The following is a 23,231-nucleotide window of genomic DNA, read 5'->3' as shown; positions in this document are numbered from 1 at the left end:
GGGTGCATGCTCAAAAATTTTTTACTGATAGGGGTGTGTGAATATAAATATACATATATTGGTGGTGTGCTCAAAATTTTTTTACTGATAGGGGTGTGTGAATATAAATATACATATATTGGGGAGGTGTGCTGTTTACTGATAGGGGTGCGCAATCAAAAAAGTTTGGAGACCACTGCTGTAATCAATCATCAAGTGTCACCAACTCACTCATGCCAACGATGCTCCGTAGGAGGAGGTGGTGATGGCAGAGTAGGGTGTGACAGTTCTGGAAGAATTTTGAAAGTGAATGCTTTGCTGAGTGTGCACTTAACTGTAGGAAATGGTCTGAGCTACAAAGCTCCAGAAGTTGGAGCCAGGATAGAGATGGATCTAGACTGAGAGGTCTCCTGGGTGCGAGGACACTTGGGTTTGGGGTTCCATTCTCAACTCACCTTTCTCAACAGCTTTCAATGATCAGACTTTTGCCTCTGAATATCAGGATGTGTCTACATGTAGAGAGTCCTTCCTGAGCCTGTACCTGGGGTACTGCTAGCATCACATTTTCAGTTAACTATTTTCCTGATCATGGGTGTGGCCTAAAGGTCACATAAGGGTCTTAAGGAATTGAAGTCTGGCCTAGCCCCCTTCAGATGTTAGGTCTACTGGACAAACTTATGCAACAAGATGGTAGTTTAGATGGTGCGATGTTGCAAAGCCCTGGTGTCAGATGGAACATTTTGATGTGGGGATATAACAGCAGTTTTTGCATATTCCCAGAGACTTTCACATTTCAAAAGCCCAGTTTGTGAGATGCTGGGTAGCCTCCCCTCAATACTGAGTAGTGACACCCACTGGGGGGTTCAAGTGGCAGATGCTTACCCGGCTCTGTAACTGTGGTCATTAGCCTTTTAATTCCTAGACAAGTTGCTACCTCACTTGTATGTAGCAGTGTAAGCATGGTCATTGGCCTGTCAAGCTCCAGAGCTTGCACCCAAAAGACCTGCGGACCTATGGAAGCAATCTCAACAGAAACATAGGCAAGAATGGCTCGGATAAGTCCTAGAAACCTGACAAAGCCTCATCCATTACTACAGCTGCCTCTCATTAAACATGCTACCTCCGCAGTACCTGGATTTAGCAGGGATAGGAAGTGGAAAAGTCAAGCTGCCATTTCTTTCCCTGTCTCTGTGGCCCAATTTGGAGCAGAGCCATGCAAGAGTATTCCCAGAGGCACAGGGCCAAAGGCAACCATGTTGCTGCAGAAGCATAGGTCTATGTATCAAGGAAGAAGGAAATGTGCTCCACCATTTTCTTGGTCTTTGCCTTTAGGGGAGGCCTAGTACCCGCTTTGTACTCGATCCCTCCCATCATACACAGAGAGAACCAAGACACAAAATGTGCCTGCCCCCTAGGCAAGAGGACAGCAGGCTCCTTTTGCCTATTTATCTCCCATCACACCTATGACCAGGACAAGCATGATGCAGCCAAATGCTTGAAGATAGTCAAAATAAGCAAAGACAAGTGAGGTTTTGAAGTCAAGCTCCATTTCCCAAGCTCCAAAATCTGGAGAGAACAGGAGAGGCAGGGTTGGGGGTAAGATGCCACTTCACGAGTCAGGTAAAATGTCCAGCGTGCTATTGTTTCAGCTAAGCCCACTCACCTTCCTGAATTCTCCCCAGTGTCACTGAATCGCAACCTTGGGGGTTCAAAACATCAAACCAAGAAATTTCCTAATCAAAGGCTTGCACTGTATTAAAAAAAAAGTTCAGGCAAGGATTGTTCTATGTAACTCTCAGCATTTTCCATTGCACGCTTGTCTCCTGCCTCCAGGCTCTGCTCGCAGCAAATAGAATCTTTGTCATCACTTGTAATTGAAGTGCCTTAATGTGGACATTGCCAAGGGAGAACAAACACCAAACACAAGGCTATTTTATAGAGTCACTTTTCGTAAGCTCATAACAGCATGTAACACTTCTGTGGTGCTTTCCACCCTCAGATCTCAAAACAACTAACTTAGCTGCCAGGATGAGTCTGAAAAGGACATTCCCATGCACTTTAGACCCAAAATAATACTGATAGATTGGAAAGACTTCAGAGAAGAGCAATAAATGATGAAGGAGCTGCAGGGACTTACTTATGAGATTAAATTTAAAGAGCTCAAGATATATATATATAAAGTCTGGCTGGTGTACACAGACTAGGGGGGTATGGACTTTAGAAATATGTATTATAATAATTAATCATGATTCATAAAATCTAATTATTTAAATAATAATAGACAACAAAATAAGAATAAATATCTAGAAGAGGGTACACAACAAGGAGAGAGTGAGGATCAGTCAAGAATGGGACAAGAACATACAACAGAAACGGGATTAAAATAAGGCCATGAAAATCTAGGCTAAATAAACTGAGATACATTCTGTAACAGAAAGATCTTTAGGAATAGCAGAAAAAATCTCGTAAGGCAGGAAACTGAATAAAATGAACTCCATTCATTATGTGTAAACAGTTGGCTATGATGGCTGCTGAAGCCAAATGACAGAGGGAGACCATTACCCATTTAACCAGTGGTTCTCAAACTTTTGGGGGTCACACAGAGTCCTGTGTTAAAGTTGGCTGCACTTTGTGTACTTCTAGGATTCTGTGTTATAGATAATGAAGAGGTAACATTGACACCACAGCCACACTGAAACCTGTCCAAGGACCTAAGAGATTTCAAAAGACTCACTCTCATTTTTTCCTCCCTTTCCTCCATTTGCATTTCCTCTTTTCTTTCTTCTGGCACCCCACCCCTTCCTCTCACATCCCCTTGAGAAGTATGGTCCATCCTCCAGTCTGAAAACACTGCGCTGAACCAGTGTATTCCCTAACCATAGATGAGACTGTAGGCTGGACATGTTAAGAGTAGAGAGCTGCCACTGCATTCAAGCCATAATTTCTCGTAAGAACTCCTTCTGTCAGCATTTTTTGATCATTAGGCCAGACAGGCAAACAGATTTTGGCTGCAACATCACCCTCTTGTTCCAAGCCCCTCTTCACAATTATAGGAGGCTTTGCCACAATTCAACATTTTGAGCTTTTTGAAGAACTGAGGTGGCACCACCTGTGAAATCACAGGCTGGGCCTGTGGATCAGTGGAATAAAAATTCTCTCTCCAAAGGTCCATGACAAAGATCCATGGCTAGGAGGCGGCACATTTTTCACAGGTGGCCTGTATGTGTTTGGGAGGGGAAGTGCCCTCAACCTGCTTGTGTGTACAGTCTGTGCTCTGTCACACCTCACCACACCAGTTTCAGCTCAACAATATGATCATGAGTGCACACGCACTGCAGAACTGAGCAGAACACCACAATACTCAACCTTACTCTCCCCTTACACTGCCACATTATGTGATAATTTAATAACAATTATCATCCGAAAATTACAATTATGCCATACAGAGAGAGGGAGAGAATGCCAAGCTGATTACATACTCAAAATATCTCAGCTTGTCAGCAACACAAACAAGCTTCCATTACAGATTAACATTCAGGGCCGGATTCTGAACTAGGCTATGTTGGCAAAGCCGCATTTAAATCAATGGTGCTGCAATGATTTACTCAGCTGAGAAGCTAGCTCTTTGACTTTAAAACAATCAGATCACCACCACCACACGCACTGTTTAGCAAGCTATATACAAGCACAATGTATGGATACATTCATACTTATTCATACTCCTGGTTTCAAAAAGATCAAGCTTCTCCCACAAAAAACCTTACACTTCAATCAGGAACTTCAATCAGTCCCCAGACTTAATCATCTTGGAATTGTTGTGGCACATGATGCTCAGGTAAAGGAGAAAATTTCAAATACAATTGTCACAGCCAGAGCAGTGTTTGGAAAGCTCTGAGACCAGCTTTGGAAGCAGAGAGTTATCACACTCCAAATCAAATTAACAGTCCACAAAGTGGTTATCTTTCTCTGCCTGCTTTATGCTCCCAAAACATGGACAACATATACTTGCTTTACACAGAAGTCAGATCCCTTTCTTCATCTGGTCTGTCTGAAAATGATGAGGGAAAGGCCCAGACCATTCTTGACTATGGAAAGTCCAACATGCAGAGATGACCATCATTCATGCCATGATCTTCACAGTGCAGCTGTGATGGTCCCAGCCACATGCTGAGGATGTCAGACAACCATTTACCCATGAAGCTTCAACTGCAAGATGGTGTCTGGCAAACAGGAAAGCAGTTGACCTCACATGCTATCAAGACTGCCTGAAGGCTCAACTCAAAATGTGCAATACTGACTCCTAGGACCAGAAGTAACTCGCATAGGACAACATAATGCTGGCTAACCTATTCAGGTACAGCCCTTCTTGTGCTCTGGTGGATTCAAGATAGAGCTAAAGCAGCCAAGGAAAAAAGTTCATATGACCCATGCTATTTGATACTATGAAAAACTATTTTGAGGATGAACACTGGACAAGGAGTGTTGTACATTCATAATGGGTTATATAAGAATATAACAAATCAACAGACTGGGGTTAAGGATGAGTATTGCGGTATGATATTCAGCTACTTGATGTGAACAGAAAGGGTGAGAGGATTGTTGTAGTGTACCTGAATATGTTAGGAAGCATACTGGTGTGTGACTAGTTAGTATCATGACAGGTGTGTGCGCTAATGCCTGTGGACCAGTGTTGGGCTGGATATGAATACTGCTTTAATACACTGGCATTATATCCATGCTTTCTGGTGTTTCTGTTCTTGTGAAGCAATATACTTCAGGAGCCTTCACTATAAGCTATCAACATTTTTTGTGGAGGAATATACATGCCTATGTATAAATATCCTTCCCTGGGTGGCAACGCCTGTGTTTATTCTAGTGACTCTGTGAACTTTAACTCCTGGTAGGTCTACCCAAACTGGGCAGGATAAAAGGGAAAGAATCACAAGAAAAGCAGAAAGCTGGTTTTCCAAGTTGGGAGTTGCGAAACTGGTCAACAACACTTCCCCAAGAATGAGATTGGGACACAACATCCTGGCAACAGCTTTTTGTAACTGCAGCTATGCTCATGTACACACCTGTCTGCTTGAAGTGTACTAGCAGGTAGGCAGGTGCTATTCAGAGTGCTAATAACTGTGGGTGCAGTTTTGTACTCACATCTCATTAGCAGTGCAACGGAGGCTGTGCTTGAGAATTTAGGTCTAATGTAAAAAATACAGCCTACTTCATAGTACTCTCATTAGTGTTAAATACCTTCCTTCCCTGCCCAGAGCATCTCTTGAAGGGCAGGAGAGTCTCTAGCCTCTGTGAGTAATGGGGATGCAGGAGTTCACTGACCCCAGCCCCACTCCCCACCCCCTTTTCCAGGCAGTGCTGCTGTCATGCTCAGCTCGTGCATTGTGGTTTCCGGGCAAATTTCCACTTGGTGCTCAGAGAGCTGAAACCTTTAGATTAATCCAAGATCTGTCAGCCTCCATCATTTTCAAGAAGGACTCTGAGCTGCAGGGGACTTGGTTACTTTCTTCAGCACTGAGCAGCCTGAAGCCTCTCGCCTTTGCTCTCACTCCCTTAGTGAGTGGACAGCTCTGTTCCTTCCCCTCCCCATCCCAAGATGACCCTGGATATTCAGCTGCTCTGGACTGTCTCAGAACTGAGCTCTTAATTTGTCTGCTCAACTCAGTAAATCTCAGCTTGATCTCTGCAATTCACATGAGCTACTAGCCAAATACCTCCATCACCCCTTTGCCCCCTTATACATGTTGACACCACCCCCAGAATATCTGTTCCTCTCTCATGCAGCTGTGATCCATGCCACGGTTTGCTACAGAAATGAAAATCAGCCATTGACCCTACCGTTGGTGAAGCCCCGTGGCTATTTCACCTCCAGGGAAGTTTCCTTCCCCACCCTAACAAAACTACCTGCACCCTTGATCTAGAGCAGGGGTTGTACTTGAGAAGGCCCTAAGGAGAACGCGCGGGCGGGTGGGCAGGGATGGAACGCCGCCACACACCATCCTGTGCTGCCATGCAGGCACTGCCCGCCCAGACATGGGAGGCAGGGGAAGCTCGTATGTGGCAGCTGCCGCAGCTCCACATTCAGCCATGTACCCCCCTGCCCCCTCCCCACTCCACATCTGGCTGCCGGGGATATACTATTCCAAAAGGCCGAAAACCCTTGGTCTAGAGGGGTGGTTGAAGCATCTCAGCTAGGAAATTTGCATTTCTTCCACCTGCTCCTCTCCGTATGCTGCATTCTCAGCTGGTCTATGTACTTACCTGGGGCCACTGGTTCAAGAAATGTATACAGCTTCCTAAGACACCATCCAGATTTTGAACACATCTTCCCCAAATAGTAGCTTCTGGGGAGTTTTCAGACCCAACCCAGCACCAGTGGGACCGCTGCAGCTCAGACCCTATGAAGCAAGCAATAGGATTTTTATTTTTTACCATTATTCCTCTAGCCACATATTCAGCACCATACAAAACATAAGGCAGGACACCCCCCCACACAAAATGTCTCTGTTTATTGGCCATATCGTCAACCCAGGGCTTTGTCTAAGCTGCTAGGATAGGCTACATGATCTGGAGCAGGGAGAGGAGGGGCAATACCTGTTTCACAGCTAGTCACAGGCTAGACCAGAACCCACTCCAGAAGGGCGAGGGCTGCGGTGGCCACAGCTGACAGGGCTCTCCCTCTGCATAGACTGGCTAGTGAAGCTACACAACCCAGTATTCACCAGGCCCACATGTACTCAGGCCCATCTTCTGACCTGAAACCATCCCACTTCCCGGGATGCAGAGAGGGGAAATGCTGTAACAGAACTATGCAACAGCATGCAGAAGAGTCCCAGATCCAGCCCAGTCTGCAGGGGTCCTCTGGCTGGGCTAAGGGTAGCCATAGATGTGGCAGTCCTAACCATAAGTCCCAAGTGTCAGCAGGAAGTTAAACAAAGGGATAACAATCCTGCTGAGAACCATGGAGGTGGATGAGAAGGATAAACCACAAGAAGCAAAGATGTCCATCCCTCAGGACAGGATCCTTACAGGACCCCAAGCCAGCAAGGTAATCACACAAACAGCCCCTACCTCCAAGACTGCCCCCTTCATCTGACTGCCTTGGAGCCCTTCCTTTCACACAAGCATTGAGAGAGGGGATGGGCAGCCTTGATTAGCCTCTCGTGTACTGGGAACTAGGTCATGCCTCCACCGCCTATCACAGCTAGGCCTGAAATAATGACTCCAGGGCAAGGGGCTTGGGAATCTGCATTTAACATCCCAGAGACACAGCCCCGCCACAGGAGAGTTAGCAACACCTCATTAGACCCTTCAATCCACTTGTGATGTGAGGAGGCCTCATCCTAAAGCAGCACTCACTAGGGAACAGAGGCATAACCATGAATTAGGGAGCACACCAAGCAGAAATGGGTCAACAGGAAGGCATGTGATCCACATACACATTTTCTATCAAGAAATTAAAGAGCCCCCAAAAAGAAACACCCAAGTTCAAGGTCTCGCTGTGACACTCCTTCCCCCTGGGGACTTAGGCAAATCCCTTCTTCGCCATCTGTTCTATTCTTGCCCTTCCCTGTTCTGCTGCTACCCACGCTTCAGTTTCCCCATCTGCAGCATGTGGGGTAAGGATACATTACTACCTGAATGAACAGGGGGAACTGATGCTAAGAAGGCTCTTTAATTCCTTGTCTGTAAGGTCAGAAAGTGCTAAGTGTGTTCTATTTTACTTATTTATGAAGGCCTCATAAAAGGGAATCATCTTGGACCAGGCAGGGTTGTGCTCTGTCACCACAGCTGCAGCTGCTGCTTAGTGTCCGAGGAGCACAACCATGATCTTCACAGCCCCAAGCCGCAGAGCCTCCCTCCTGAGCTGTTCAAACAGCCTCAGCCCCTACCTCCCTCTGAGATTTGTCTCTCCTCCCCCGCCTGCATGTGGTTCCAAGTCAGCAAGAGGCAGCAGGCACACCCCTGCCAAGGTCTGCTGGGATCCTGCTTTCCTCATCCCCATTGAACAGAGACAGGAGAGCTCCTCGAGGTGCCACTTGCATTGCTTAAGCAATTATCCTTTCTATAAATACTTCCTCCTCGTGCGTGGAAGGGGGAAAGACTCCAGCATCAGCATCGAGTGCTGTGAAAAGAATTTAACCCTTCAGCGCGCAACAAATAAATCCCATTATCCCAACTCCCCAGCCAGCCCTCCCTCCAGCCTATGCTCCCTTTCGAGAGGCAGCTGAATCAATGTTTGACTTGTACAAACAGGCGCCCGGCTGCAATTTGGAAGGGATTCAGATGGGGATTACGGCAAGGCAGTGGATAAAAATCTATTACACGGCAGTATTTATTCTAGATCCCTGTGGCGCTTGATGTGAACTCCAGCAGCATGCTCCGTTCTCATTCAAACACAAAGGCAGTGGGGAGTCACAGATGCCCCTTCCAGGAGGGGGAGCTGAAGAGCTGTGGTCAGGATTTGGATCCAATTCACATTTCTGGGACACACCCTTTAGGGCACAAGGAAGAGAGTGGTAATTTAAGATGAATAGGATATTGGTGAAAGATGCCACTTTGACAGCCCTGGAAACTATGGACCCATCTGTGCACAGTGCTGGTTCTACCAGTATCCACACAGAGTCACTCCACTAGCTGCAATGGGGCACTGGTCACTTTTGTAAGATAACTCTGGATTTAGGCTGGAGGGAGTAAAATCAAACCTGGCCTTTCCTTCACTGCTTCTCTACAGGCTTGCACAACCCTGCAAGCCTCAGTGGAAGCTACTCTCAGCTCATATAGCCCCAGACAATCAGGGCAGCCCAGGCACATAGACCCAAATTCTTGCTCTCTGTTCTGCAACTGAGAGGACAGTTTATGGTGGCAATGGTGTTAGTTTCTGAGATAAGGTCAGCTATGTACTAGGAAACAAACTGACAACCACCAACTCATTTTACACACCAAATAGCCATCAAATGGTCACTCTTGGCACTGCCAGGCCTAATGGATGGGAATGTTCCCTTCCCCTGCCTTTCTGAAGCATCTGGCTGCCTCCAACCCCAACTTCCTTTCACATTCCCACAGCAATGCTGGGAGCTGTTCTGTCTTCACTCCTTAATATCATAAATACTGAGGTGAGCTGGATAGCGTGGGTGTGCATCACTGCCCTCTGCTGAACACAATCAGAACTGCCCAGCTCTGTGTCATAGACACCATGCTTTCCACAACTGCCGGAGGGTCTCCTCTGGCTCCAGTGCAGGGAGGTGCCTGCACTTAGATGTGAGAACTAGCCCAGCTGCTAGGGCTTCTGAGTGACTGCACTGAGCATCTTAGTGACCTCCACGAGGTCCTGCATGGCTATTATTCAAAGAGCCCTGGTCTGTGCTCCTCAATGCCAGCTAACTCCAAATCAGTGTAAGGGGGGGAAGGTCTTGCTTCAGATGATGTTGCATATAGATGGTTATTTTTCATTCCAAATGCTGCTGCCACCACTGTTCCTCCTCTGGCCTGATGGTGATTGAGACGGGAGAAAGCCCCACTCTGTCTGTAACCCTGGCTCACGTCACAGACAGATGGAGTATGAGGAGTGGCAGAGCCACACTACAAGACATGGCTAACTTAACATGCAGTGACAGGCCTATCTACCAGTGAAAGGAGTCAGAGAAGCCTCTGATTTCAGAAAAGAAATGGGAGTGGATTTCATCTATGGCTCACTTTTTCCTGCTTCACACCAGCAGACTTTCACCCACCCTGGGCATATCAGGTGTCAAGGTAGGAAGAGAGACATCCTAGTGTCATGGCTTGAGCTCTCTTTCTGTGGGGTGACACTCTGGGAGTGAAGTCAGGATGGCCAAGGTCCTAATGACTTGCCATTCCCAGCAGGGCAGCTTTTGACAGAACAGCAGTCTCAGAAAGACCATGTAACATGGGGGGCACACAGATGGCAGACACACAAGTGAACTGGCTGGAAGGTTCTGATCCAGGTCCAAACCACCCCAAAGATGTGAAGTGGTGGGTAGTCTGGCCGATGCCTAACCCCCAGGCCCAAATTCCAGCATAGCCAAGTCCCCAAGTACTGTATGTCACTCCCTCTGGGACCTATTCAGCTAGATGAATCCATCCCTTAGTGTGACAGGAGGCCCTAGTCCAAGTAGTTAAATATTGTAACCTGCATCTGTATCAGCACATGGCAGCGGTGCTTTCTAGCAGGATGTGCTGTGGAATCCAGACTCCTAGCTTCTCTTCTGAGCTTGGCCTCAGCTGTAGAGTCACTCCCATCTCTTCCCTGGGCAACACAACACATGACTGTTAGAGAGATATTCTTGTGGTTAATGCGTAGGACTGGGATTCTGGGTCCTTTGCTTGCCTCTGTTATGAGGCCTTTGTGCCTCAGTTTCCCCTGTCTGTAAAACAGCAGAAAACCTGATCACCAGAGAGGTCAGGAAACTTACTTAATGGAAAGTTTGTAACACACTTGAAGATCTCCAGACAGAAGCCTGAGAAGTGCAAAGTACAATTGCTTGTATTACAACAGTCTTCCCCAAGGCACACGTGGTATTAATGAGAACTAGCCTGAGAGGAACCTGGGAAAGGAACATCACATCCTGCATATGCTCAGTCCCTTATCCCTTTCTTTCCAAGTAGTTTCCATTCCTGCCTCTTCACTTTTCCACGAGAGTCCCCTGTTCCTCCTCACTCAGTTTGCCCCTACCCCACCACTTCCTCCAAGTTGTGAGAAGATGTTTTTTTAATGCAGAAGCAACAAGGGGTCACAGTTAGGTTATGGCTGGAACCTGACCTAAGAATGTCTTGATTTTATACATTTTTAGTTCTCTTCTGCAACACTGCATTAAATTTAGCCCTGGCAGGAATGGAGGACACAGTCCTAGGCTCCACTCTGCCTCCTGGAATGCTTCTGGGGCCAACGTGTTCATCATTAGCTGTACATGCATTTAGGCTTATCTCCCTCTGGGGGACCTCACACTTTTCTGAGCATGCCAGATTCTCTCTCATACAAGAGGAATGTCCATGAGGGGCACACATCCACAAAGTAACTTATGTCTAATGAGCTGGTTTTGTTAGCTTTTTCTTGGGAATGCGTTAACAGCTACGCCTGCACTTAACAGAATTGGTTTTGTTTTTTTAGAAAAACCCCAGAAAACAGGTTTCCATGAACTTTTGATTTCCCCCACCCCAAGGAGAAGGGAGTAGCAATGGCCCAAGGCACTAGATGGGCACAGAGACCAAGAACTGGTTTCCTCCTCAGGACAGAACCAACTCAATCCAGGTTGCTTTTCTTCTCAGCTCGAGCCAGTTTACCACCAAGGGCCAGTGGGATGCTGATGCTTCCTTTCAAATGCCATGAGCCTGGCCTCATCTTCTGCTGCCAGCTACACTTGTACAAAGTGGCTGCAAGATGCCACCTGCATGAGTAAATAATGACACATGGTGCACAGCAGGTGAGAGCCAAGCCCGGAGCCTGTAGGTGGTTTCACAGCATGAGTGGGAGGGAGAGGACACACTATGGTTCAAAGCAGCATGAGACCCAGAGGGCCATGTCTTGTTCTGCTGAGCTGCTCTGTCAAAGGGCCTGCCCCCCTGGCTCTCACCTTCTCTTCACTCTGCTCTGCTGCTTCACAAAACAGGTGCAGGTCCAGTGCACACGGCAGGTTGCCTTTATGAGACAGGTGCAGGTTTCTTTCAGGGCAATGTCCTCTCATACTGCATCTTGCAGCCCCTTTAAGCTCTCCCCTCCTGCTCCCCACCAGCATCTAGACACCACAGAATGCAAGATGTTGCCCCTGAGCTAACCGTTCCTCCCAGGAGACATCTCTGCCTTGAATGCTCAGCTTCTTAAGTTTGAGACACCGAATGTGCCATTTCCTGGGGAATTCTTATGAATGTCTCTCCAGCTCTCTTCCCTGCCCTTCTCCACCAGCCTCCCTCAAAAGAAAGTATTCACTTGGCTGCAGATAGCTGGACTCTCCCCATCCCACAAGAGCTAAGCTTTGGGTCTTCAGGATGGCCAGCATTGAGGAGCCCAGCACTGCAGCTGGGATCCTTATCCCCACACACATCAGCCTTCCCTGGATTCCCAATAACATCAATGGCGGGGAAATCCAGGTTCCAGTCCAGGAAGGGAAGGCAGGGAGGGCCAGGCTAAGAGAAAGGCAATGGGAGCAACACGTTGGGAAGAATTTGAGAGGCAGGCAGTAGCTGGAAGGACAAGAACCAATGACAGGAGTGGGGCAGGCAGGCAAGCAGTACACCCTTCTGCACACAGACTGTCTAGTTGTTATGCATGTTATTTACTTGTACAATGCCAGGCACAATGTGACCCTGATCCATCACTGGCCCTTCAACAATAGCAATAATAATAGGAGGGGAAGGTGTGGCAGGAACATCAGGGGAGGGTGAGGCAACCAGGCATGTTAGGGTAGTGTGATAAAATTCCCTGCTCCTTAGTCCTCCTGTGTGTGCACACCTCCTGCTGTGCACATCTCTGGGCTCATTAGCTGAGTTGTAAGCAGCCATCCAAAGGAAATGTTGATGGATGGAGCAGGTTGAGAAGCTTCCATCGAAGCCAGAGCTGAGTATCTCTATCAGTCCCAGCTCTTACAGCAGAGTCAAAGCAAGGTCTACCTCTTCCCCAGGTTTGAGCCCTGCCTGCCCAGCATGGATTGGATGGGCCCATCCTGAGTCTGGTCACTGTAGAGTCTTGCAGAAGTTTAGAGGAAAAGGATGTAGTCTATCCAGTGACTGCTGACCCATCCCTCTCTCTCCTGTTCAGAGCTGATCAAGAAAGAAAGGATGAGCCAAATGGAAGGTAGATGCAGCCAGTGAGTACACTACACGTGACCCAGCTCTGTCAGGAGGGCACGTTCTCACCCCTACCTGTGCTCCAGAGTTAGTACGTGGAGCTGGCTTTCTGGTGATCGTGAAGGAGGATCACCCCAACAGGCATGATCCTGTTTGAGAAAGGGCTGTATGAAGGGGAATATCCATCTCACCATCCATGAGAGGAAGTGGCAGTGGAAATGGTCTCCAGCCATGCACTGGATGGGAGTGTACAGAACATGAGCCAGAGACTCGGCAATATCACTTTGAAGCTACTTGCCTACTGGCACCAAGCCTGAGCACAGGGGGTGTAAGCTGCACCCTGCAGAGCTTCCCATGCTGGAGGAGGGAGTGACAGGGGAAGGTGGGCGTGGAAGAGGAATAAGGAACTGTGGGAGGGAATGAGACAGAGGCAATGAGCAAGTGGGAAAAAGAGAGAGGAATGAGAGGGAGTAAGAACGGGAAGACAGCGTGATAGTAAGAGGGATGGAAAAGGACAAACAGTGAGGGAGAGGGAAGGTGGGTGCACATACTAAGTACTTTGATGGTACATGAGTCTTGCACTGCAGCTGGAAAGCAGAGTTAAACCCTACTACAGAGAGACATCCAGCTAAGATGCCTCCCTTGCCAAGCTGGCAGCATCTCTCTCAAGCAATGGGGCCTCTGGGCAGAAGCACAGAGCCCACTGTTCCCCTTGGAAACAGTAAACAGGGTCGGCGTGGAGGAATCACCCACAGTTAGTGTAGGTCAGTCAGTTGCAAGGCGGCCTTTTGCTCCAATACATACATGGACAAGATTCCCAGCTCCTGGGCTCTGTTCCAGGCTGTCACTGCAGTTCTCCTCTGTGGCCAGTGGTAATAAGGAGCTGAAGTGCACCCTGACAAGGTGCACGTGGGTGTGTCAGCTTGCCAGACCTACTGCCTTTAGCATGCTGTACGTCCTCAAAGGAGAAGCAACAGGGAAGGACTGAGCCTGAATCCAAACCCAGCAGTGCAATTCCCTCTTTAACCTTTTCACTTCACCTGGTCAGTTACTACCTGTGCTCACTCATGCATCCCAGCCTGCACTGCTCCCTCCAAAGCACGCAAAGACAGTGCAAGGCTCAAGTGCTGCCGACTTCTTCTTGGGCCGTCTTTGCACAGGAACAGGGATTTGCCATATCTGCCATGAGGGAGTGGCACACGGGGGCCATGCTAGGGATACCCTGTGTCAGCCTAACTCACTCTAGTACAGACTCACTACTGTTCCCCACTCTTCCTAATGGTTTTATTGCTCTCTGCTACTGGGGCAATGCCCAGCCAGGAGTAATATTTTCAAATATAAAATAGAGCTAGGGCTAACCCTGTGGCCAGGCCACAGGCCCCACAGTAAGCTCCAGTGCTAACATTTGTAGTTCAAACACAGTTTTTATTGTGTTGAGACACCTCATAAACGGAGCGATGAATTGTGCTATTCCACATCTCCCTACTTGACTGAAAGGGCCTTGGCCTAATCAGGGCACATTTCAGCCTGGAAGGTGGCTGAAAGGCAAAGTTGTCAACCACAGAGATGACTGTCATGGTTACACAGGATCAGATTCCTTTCTAGCGCATGCTAAGGTAACACTAGTGATTTCAGGGGGGCTGCTTTCAATTTCTAATCACCTCAGGTACAGGAGAACTACCCTCCCCCCCGGTTCCCACTTGGCCCAGTGTGTCTGGGAATGCTCATCTGAGTTTTGTCAGGACAGTTCTATACCCAGTAAGTAGCACGACTGTAGGGCTGGGCCTGAAATCACTTTCCAAGGGGAAACACTGCAAGGGGATGACACTTGGGGATGCAGTTTGCTGATTTTAGTGTCATCTCCTTGGATCACAAATTCACATCATTCCTTCCTTTCCTATAATGCCACAAAACTGCTGGGCCCTTTACAAGCATCAAATGAATCAGGTCCAGGCCCTAAAATTTGTTACCTAAGGCCCTACAGCAGGCTGCTGCCTCAGGGCCTTTTCAGCCAGACTCACTTCCTGAACATCTCGCAGCAAACTTCAACAACATACAGTCTTTTAAACCAGTTGGCCTTAGCTCCCTGGGGCATCCCTAAGCTTGCCCTGGTAATATGCAGCTTTCTTTAACAAATAAAGCAAGTAAGCAAAAAATCCCTTATTGTCCTGGATGCTGTGGCTCCAGACTTCCCACAGTAGGCTTGCCCTCTTCCTAGCCCAGAAATATCCCATCTCAGGTGCTTCTCCTCCATACTTCCCTCTGGATCTGCCTGCTGGGGTTTTTGATCCCCACTCCCGCATTAGCCTTCACACAGCTGCAGCCCCTCAGCTGAGCTGGCTGCCTCCTCTGAAGGGAACAGGTCTACCTTGCTACAGGACCCTATCCTGCATCCATTTCCAGAGAGCTGAGTGCAGGATTAGAAACTTCATAAAAGTGCAAAAAAGGGACAAGAGGAGAGCTGCAAACCTGGGAGTGAGTGGCAGAGGTGACATTCATCATGCGGTTCACTGAAGCCCCAATTAGTCTATGTTTTCCCTTTCATTTCCGCTCAACCCTCATTCATTCATAGGCTGTGTGTCATGGCATAGAGACAGGTGAGTGTGTCCCACTGAAAGAAGAAAGAAAGGTAAAAGCCACAACACCAAATGAAAATGTCTTTTCAGGCATCACTTTAGCACCGCCCAGTGTGATGCTGGAATATAGCTTTGAATTAATGGAATAGAACGATGTTTTTCATACTAAAAATATATATATTACTGTTGAGTTGCTTCATTTCCTTCCTAAACGGGTGGGGCAGAGTTCTCACTGATAGGATTTACAGAAAAATATATCTCAAACATGCTATATTTAGTAGCTTCTGCATTTTGGCACATTTACTTGCTAAAAATACCTAAATGCACTTCTTTTAATGTAGGGGGAAAATCAGCATTTCTACTTCTTATCATCCAATTAATCTGCTGCTGAGAGAAGTCGAAAATTGCAATTTGTTCCCTAACAGTCATCTACCAAGTGCGAAGCTCTTAAGTTTCTGTGTCTGCTGAGGAAAGTGTGGAACCCAGTCAACCAGGTAAAATTAAATACACAGAAGGGAGTGCGCTTCAGCACAGAGTGCACAGGCTGAGGTTCACAGAGGGTGGGTGATGCTGGTTATGCCAATGCCTAACTTTTAGGTGCCCGGGCTCCCAGGAAGGAACTCTCAAATCCTGAGTCAGGCACCTACACTCCATATGCAATGCAATGAGTCCCTAAAATAGGACTCCCCTAATCTCAGTTAAAAATGGGATTCCCAGAAGTTAGCAGCTGATTAAGTGCATATCAAAAAACAACAGTATCTGAAGCCTGCTTCTCTCCCAGGGTCAGGATCCTCTCAGTAGCCCTGAGTGAGGTACCTACCCCTCACTGGAATTCACAGCCTGAAACCTTCTCCTGCATTTAGGTGCCTCAGACACCCCTTTAGGTACAGAACCAGCTCACACTTCTTTCAAAGCACAGGTGGAAGAGGTGGTGTTCCCCTTTCATGCAAACAGCTGCTGATTAGAAAATGTCCACAGGAAGCAAAGTGGCATGAGTTCTGGGCTGCTCTGAGCCTGAGGGTGTTCAGACCCATGTAAGAGCGCCCTAACTTCTCCATCCTCTTTAACCAAGGATGCAAGATACATGACACCAGGGAAAGAGAAGAGAGCATATGATTCTACAGGTAAGTGATCAGGGCTTTGGTCTGGAGGAAGGCAGTCCTGGGTTCTGGCTCCTGCTCCCAAGGTGGCTTATACATTTTGCATTAAGTAGACATTGGATAAAATATATCAGCCATACTGGGAGCAGGGGTTAGAACCAAAACCCCTGGACAAAAGCCCTCAGCACCAGTTCCCTCTTACTCAGTTTCTTTTTCATTCATGGCTGCATTAGAGGCAGATCTGGCCAGTCCTGCACCAGACACCCTGCACCTTCCCTAAAGTGGCTCCAACTCTGGCTCTGACTCAGAGAGGCTAGGGTAGCAGTAGTGCAGGAGCAGCAGCCAGTGGTTCATTGCTACCAGGGGAGATGTGACTTCCCTTGTTGTTGCTGCTGACATGCATGTTGAGTAGCCAAAAAAACTCCAATTTTTGACATCAAGAAAGGAAGCAATATCTCTCACAAAAAGAACAAACCACTGGCTACTGCTCCCGTGCTGCTGCTGCCACTGCTGTTCTGCCCTTCTTGCTGTCAGAACTGGAATCACTGTTGGGTGGTTGTGGGGAGATGGGAGGCAGAAGGGTGAAGCAATCCCCTAGCTCTAATCTAGAGCCCTCCTTCCCTCTTAAGCAGCACCCAGGACTCATGCCCCACTGACCCACCCATTATTATGCCACTGGACTGCCTAATGGCCCTCCTCACCAAGTTAGTGAGCCTGCCTGCAAAGATGCTGTTCCCGCTCTTCATTGAATGGATCCCATCTCTTCCTAGAAAGTCGTCTCCTTGAGACAACATCTCATGCCAAAGCCCTGGTGGCAACACCATCTGAGCAGCCATGCAGTGACCTGCAGGATGCATCTCATAGATTTCGTAGACATTAGGGCTGGAAGGGACCTTGGAAGGTCATCGAGTTCAGCCCCCCACCCGAGGGGCAGGAAGTCAGCTGCGGTCATAGGATCCCAGCAAAATAAGTATCCAATTTACTCTTGAAGGTGTTCAGTGTAGGTGCCTGAGCCACCTCTGATGGCAGGCTGTTCCAGACCTTGGACCTTGGGCTTGGACAGTAAAGAAATTCTTCCCTATGTCCCGCCTGAAATAGTCTTGTAGTAGTTTATAACTGTTCAACCTCGTCATCTCTTGGGGCGCTCTGGTGAACAAACGTTCCCCCAGATCCTGGTGGTCACCCCTGATAAACTTATAGGTGGCCATCAGATCACCCCTGAGCCTGCACTTTTCCAGGATAAAGAGCCCCATGGCTCTCAGCCTGTCGTCGTAAGGTCTGTTTTCCTGACCTCTGATCATGCGCGTGGCTCTCCTCTGGACTCTCTCAAGCTTCTCCACATCCTTTTTGAATTGTGGAGCCCAAAACTGGACGCAGTACTCCGGCTATGGCCTCACCAAGGCTGAGGACAAGGGAAGAATGATGTCCCAGGATTTGCTTGAGAAGCATCTATGGATGCAAGCCAGTGTTTTGGTCGCTCGGGTCTTTCCTGTTAACTGAAAGGATTAAGGAGAATACCTGAACCCCTGTCCCCTTCACCTCTGCACCCAGAGCCCTGTAGTCACTTTTGATCTGCACAGGGTTGCCCCTGACAGCATCCTGGGTGCCCACGTGGACAAGCAGCATGGGGTAATAGTCAGATGGCCAGATGAGTCTTAGTAATCTTTCCGTGACATCTCAGATCTGGGCTCCACGCAAGCAGCAGACCTCCCAAGACAACAGGTCAGGCCGGCAGATGAATGCCTATATCCCACTCAAAAGGGAGTCTCCAATCACCACTTCCCATTGCTTCTTCTTGGTTGCAGTGGTCTCAGTCCTCCCTACCTTGGGGAGCTCTGGCCTGGCCTATTCCACCAATGGAACGTGTTCCTCCTCCTCTGTTGCTAGGCCTTCATATCTGTTCTCCAGGGAAACAGCTGCAGGTAGAGATAAAGATTTCTGCTTGCTGCCAGAGATCACATACTTCCAGCTTCATGGGAGTCTATGTCCTCTTCCTTCTCTAGCACTGCCTCTGGCAGTCCTTCCTCTGCAGTCCTAAAGGTCTTCTCCAGTATAGATATGATAAAGTCCTCGTGCCAGAAGATGCTTTGGAGTCTCGCCAGCTCCTTAGAAACGTTACTAAGAGTGCAAGAATTAAACATCCTGATGCACAGGATGACGGACAAGTACAGCAGAAGGCCAACTTGGATTAGCAGGGAACTCTTCAGTGAGCTACAACACGAAAAGAAAGCTTAGAAGTGGAAACTTGGACAAACAGCTAGGGAGGAGTATAAAAGTATTGCTCAGACATGCAGGGATGACATTAAGAAGGCCAAAGTGCAGCTGGAATTGCAGCTAGCAAGGGACATGAAGGGTAACAAGAAAGCTTTCTACAAGTATGTTAGCAACAAGAGGAAAATCAGGGGAAGTGTGGGTCCCTTACTGAATGGGGGAGGCAGCCTAGTGACAGGTGATGCACAAAAGGCTGAAGTATTCAATGCCTTTTTCACTACAATCTTCACAGGCAAGGCCAGCTTCCAAATTACTGTACCTAGCAGCACAATTTGGGGAGGAGGTGAGCAGCCAGGAGTGGTGAAAGAACAGGTCAGGTACTATTTAAAAAACCTAAATGTGTGCAAGACCATGGGGCCAGATGCAATGCATTTGAGGGTGCTGAGGGGGTTGGCTGATGTGACTGCAGAGTTGTTGGCCATTGCAGGAGGCACCCCCTTGTTGGCCTCTGGGGGAGGCAAAAATATGTGGCAATTGGGAGAGGTCCCAAACAATTGGAAAAGGGCAACTATAGTGTCCATCTTTAAGAAAGGAAAGACAACATAGACCAGTCAGCCTCACCTCAGTCCCCAGAAAAATCACGGAGCAGGTCTTCAAAGAATCCATTTGTAAGCACTTGGAGCAGATGAAGGTGATTAGGAACAATCAGCATGGATTTACCAAGGGCAAGTCATGCCTGACCAACCTGATTGTCTTCTATGATGAGATAACTGGCTGTGTGGATGCAGGGAAAGCCATGGACATAATATAATACGACTTTATCAAGGCTTTTGATACCACCTCTCATGGCATTCTTGCAAGCAAGCTGAGGAAGTATGGGTTGGATGAACGGACTGTAAAGTAGACAGAAATTTGGCTGGATTGCTGGGCTCAACAGGTAGTAGTCAATGGCTCAATGTCTAGCTGGCAGCTGGTATTAAGTGGAGTGCCCCAGGGGTGGGTCCTGGGGCCAGTTCTGTTCAGTATCTTCGTTAATGATCTGGAAGATGGAATGGAGTGCGCCCTCAGCAAATTTGTGGATGACACCAAGCTGTGGGGTATAGTAGATACACTGAAGGGTAAGGCTAGGATTCAGAGTGACCTAGACAAATTAGGGGGTTGGGCCAAAAGAAATCTCAGGAAGTTCAACAAAAACAAGTGCAAAGTCCTGTACTTAGGACAGAAGAATCCCATGCACCACTACCAGTTTGGGACCAACTGGCTAAGCAGCAGCTCTGCAGAAAGGGACCTGGGGTTACAGAGGCCAACAAGCTGAATATAAGTCATCAGTGCCCTTGTTGCCATGAAAAGCTAACAACATACTGGCTGCATTAGCAGAAGTGTTGTCAGCAAATTGAGAGAAGTAATTATTCCGCTCTATTCTTTACTGGTGAGGCCACATTTGGAGTACTATGTCCAGTTTTGGGCCCCCCACTATAGAAAGGATGTGGACAAGTTGGAGAAAGTACAGTACTGTATTAAAATGAGACCAAGTGAAATGTACTGGTACTACAGAAAGACAGAAAGGATGAGGGGAAAGAAATGGCAGACCTCATCTTGTGGAGAGGGGTCTGGCATAAACTTTTTCAGGATTGGCCCCTCTGAGGAGGGCAGTGGGTGGGGGTACAGGTATAGGGATAGGTGCACACTTGCATGGTTGCATGGTACAAACTGTGTAATGGTTTTTTAGTGTGCTTTGAGCTGCCATGTGAACCACAAGGGCCACTTGGCAGAATGTTGGAGGTGGAGTTTTTTTATTTATTTATTTATTCTATATATATTTGGAAAAAAAAAGTGGTGGCAGATGATAGAACAAGGAGCAATGATCTCAAGTTGCAGCAAAGGAGGTTTATGTTGGATATTAAGAAAAAAACTCTCACTAGGAGGTGGGTGAAGCACTGGAACAAGTTACCCAGAGAGGTGATGGAATCTCCATCCCTGGAGGTTTTTAAGGCCCAGCTTGACAAAGCCCTGGCTGGAATGATCTATTTGGGGATGGTCCTACTTTGAGCAGGGGAGTGGACTAGATGACCTCTAGAGGTCCCTACCAACCCTAATTTTCTATGATTATATGCCCTATGATAATTCACCTTTAAAAAAGAGTGGAACATGCTCCTGCCCCAACCTAGCAGTTAGGGCACTGTTCTGGAGGTCTGAGTAGTCATAAAACTAGGGTAGGGCAACTGGGGCAGTTGCCCCAGGCACCAACCTGGGGGAGGGCAGGATGCAGAAAAAGACTGCTCCTACTGCAACTTCACAACTGCTTGATTCCCATATGTCACAGCTACCCTGGGTGCACAGCTATGTTCTTACACATCTGGGTGTGTTAGAGGGGTTTGAGTCCCCTAAGGCTAAAGAGAGCCTAGAACCCAAGCCTCCCACTCCTGGGCAAGTGCTGTAGGCACAAGCTATTATATAAAGGATAGAAGCTCCACCAGGAGCAGCATTTTTAATAGGAGAGTTTGCACTTGCTGGGTTTTGTGTTGAACCCAGTGCTGTCAGTGTATGCAAGGAGCAATCTGAGCATGCCTACTAGACTGGGCTCATCAGGGGACTCGGGCATGGAGTTGCCTAGTTAATAAATCTTAAACATACTCAGGCACCAGGAAACAGGCACCAAATCAAGCCAAGATGACACAACCTCCAAGTATACCCAGTAGCAGAACATTATGCTCCAAAGTGACTCCAGCAGCGAAGACTTAGATGCCCAAGGCCTTTCATGTACATAAATGCTTAGGCACGTTTCTGCGATCACTTACTCAAGTCATTGTCTTTGTTGTGTCTCCAATCCAACTTTTCTCTATAGTCTGTTCCCAATATTCTGCACAGGCCACTGCTTCTGGTGTTGGTGTTGCCTGATCTTGTGGGGTGCATTATGGTGCTACAGGACATCTCAGGAGATGATCTATGGTTTGCTTCTCCTGACAAACACATTGGTCCGCTGCATAGAGACCCCATGATTTCATGAGAAAGTTGCATCTTCCGAGACCCACTCTCAATCTGTTCAGCCTCCATCATGTCTGCCATTTGTAGTTGGAGCCAGATGATAACTTCTTCTGCGGGTAATTCCTTGCTGGCTGTGTTTAACAACTTTGTCACCTAGTTTCTCCCATTCCTCTTGCCACAGGGTAGTTCTGGCTGTTTCTGGTGATATGGTTAATGGTGTGGTAGAGGACAAAAAGCTATTTCTTAGTGAGAGACTGATACACTGGTTGATGTCCATGTAGTGTAAGCACCTACATTCCACCTAAGTTTCTCTTCAGACATCTACCTGCTTTTTTGGATCTGACCTTTAGAATCACACCCGAGATCGGTTCCAGATGATACATTGACCTGGTAATTGTAGGCAAGACAGTATACTTTTCTGTGACTCAGTTTCTCCACCAGTAACAGCAAGACTAGCACCTACTTACCTCATACAATGCAGTTTAATCCATTTGTGTGCACCAAGTGCTGAGACAACTCCAGTTTTAAAATGTGGAGCCATATCCTTTCAGTTGCTCTATCATACAGCCTAGCCCTGAAGTTGAAGACAGTCTCTCTTGATCAAGGATAACAAGTCTAAAAGAAAGCTGTACACATAGCCTCTATTTCCTGATGTTTTCTTCCTGTACTTTTCATAATGAAAACTGAGAATTCTGTAATTTTCACAAGCAGCAAAAATACATAGCAGTCTCTGACCTGTTATAACAAAAGTCTGCATTGTATACTCCACCATTCCTAGATATATTTCACATACACTCAGTCTCTTGGGACTAGAACACGGACTTTCCACTTCCCAAAACAAAGGCCCTTAGCACCTGAGCCAACCACTACTTATAGAAGTTAGTCTGATTCAGGTAGGTGAAGTCAGCAGAGACAGTGTGACCAGCCTCCACCTTTAGCCCAACATGTACTGGGGGAAAAAACATGAATTCCACATCTTTTTGGTTTATGTAGGCCTGAAACTGGAAGGGATTATAATTAAAAAGAAAAAAGCCCCTCTCTACAGGAGTCTCCTGAAACCTCTTGTACTTTAAACATATCAAGTCTGCCCTCTACACTATAAGGTCAGGTCTTAAAGATAATAAAAAACTGAAACCAATAACATTCTTAATGAGTCAAAGCAGAGGATCAATGGCAATTAATGTTTGTAACATTTGTACTTTAAATCAATCCCCCTCCCCCATGACTCTTTGTAGCAGGTGGAGAACAAAGGAAGTCCCTTCACAAATAAATGAAGTTGCTGCACATCATGTTGAACAGGAAAGAGCTGTGCTGCTGCACCCATGCACTGAGCAAGTATGTTCAGGTAGAGAGTATGCTGGGAAAACTGTATCCCACTGTTCAGATCTGAGGTGGTATGACACTTCCAAGATGCAGGGCAGAGCAGATGATGGAATGAACTTGAAAGGGCCAAACGCCAAACAGGAAGATGGAGAGGTAATATACTGGAAGAAAGTGATGGAGTGAAAAGCAAAGCATCCACACCAGAAGACAGGCAGGTGATCCAGGCTGACCTGGACAGGCTCAG

Source organism: Crocodylus porosus, unplaced genomic scaffold (genome assembly GCF_001723895.1).
Source record: "Crocodylus porosus isolate Cpor-Errol unplaced genomic scaffold, CroPor_comp1, whole genome shotgun sequence".
Lineage (NCBI taxonomy): Eukaryota > Metazoa > Chordata > Crocodylia > Crocodylidae > Crocodylus > Crocodylus porosus.
This window is presented reverse-complemented; position numbering follows the sequence as displayed.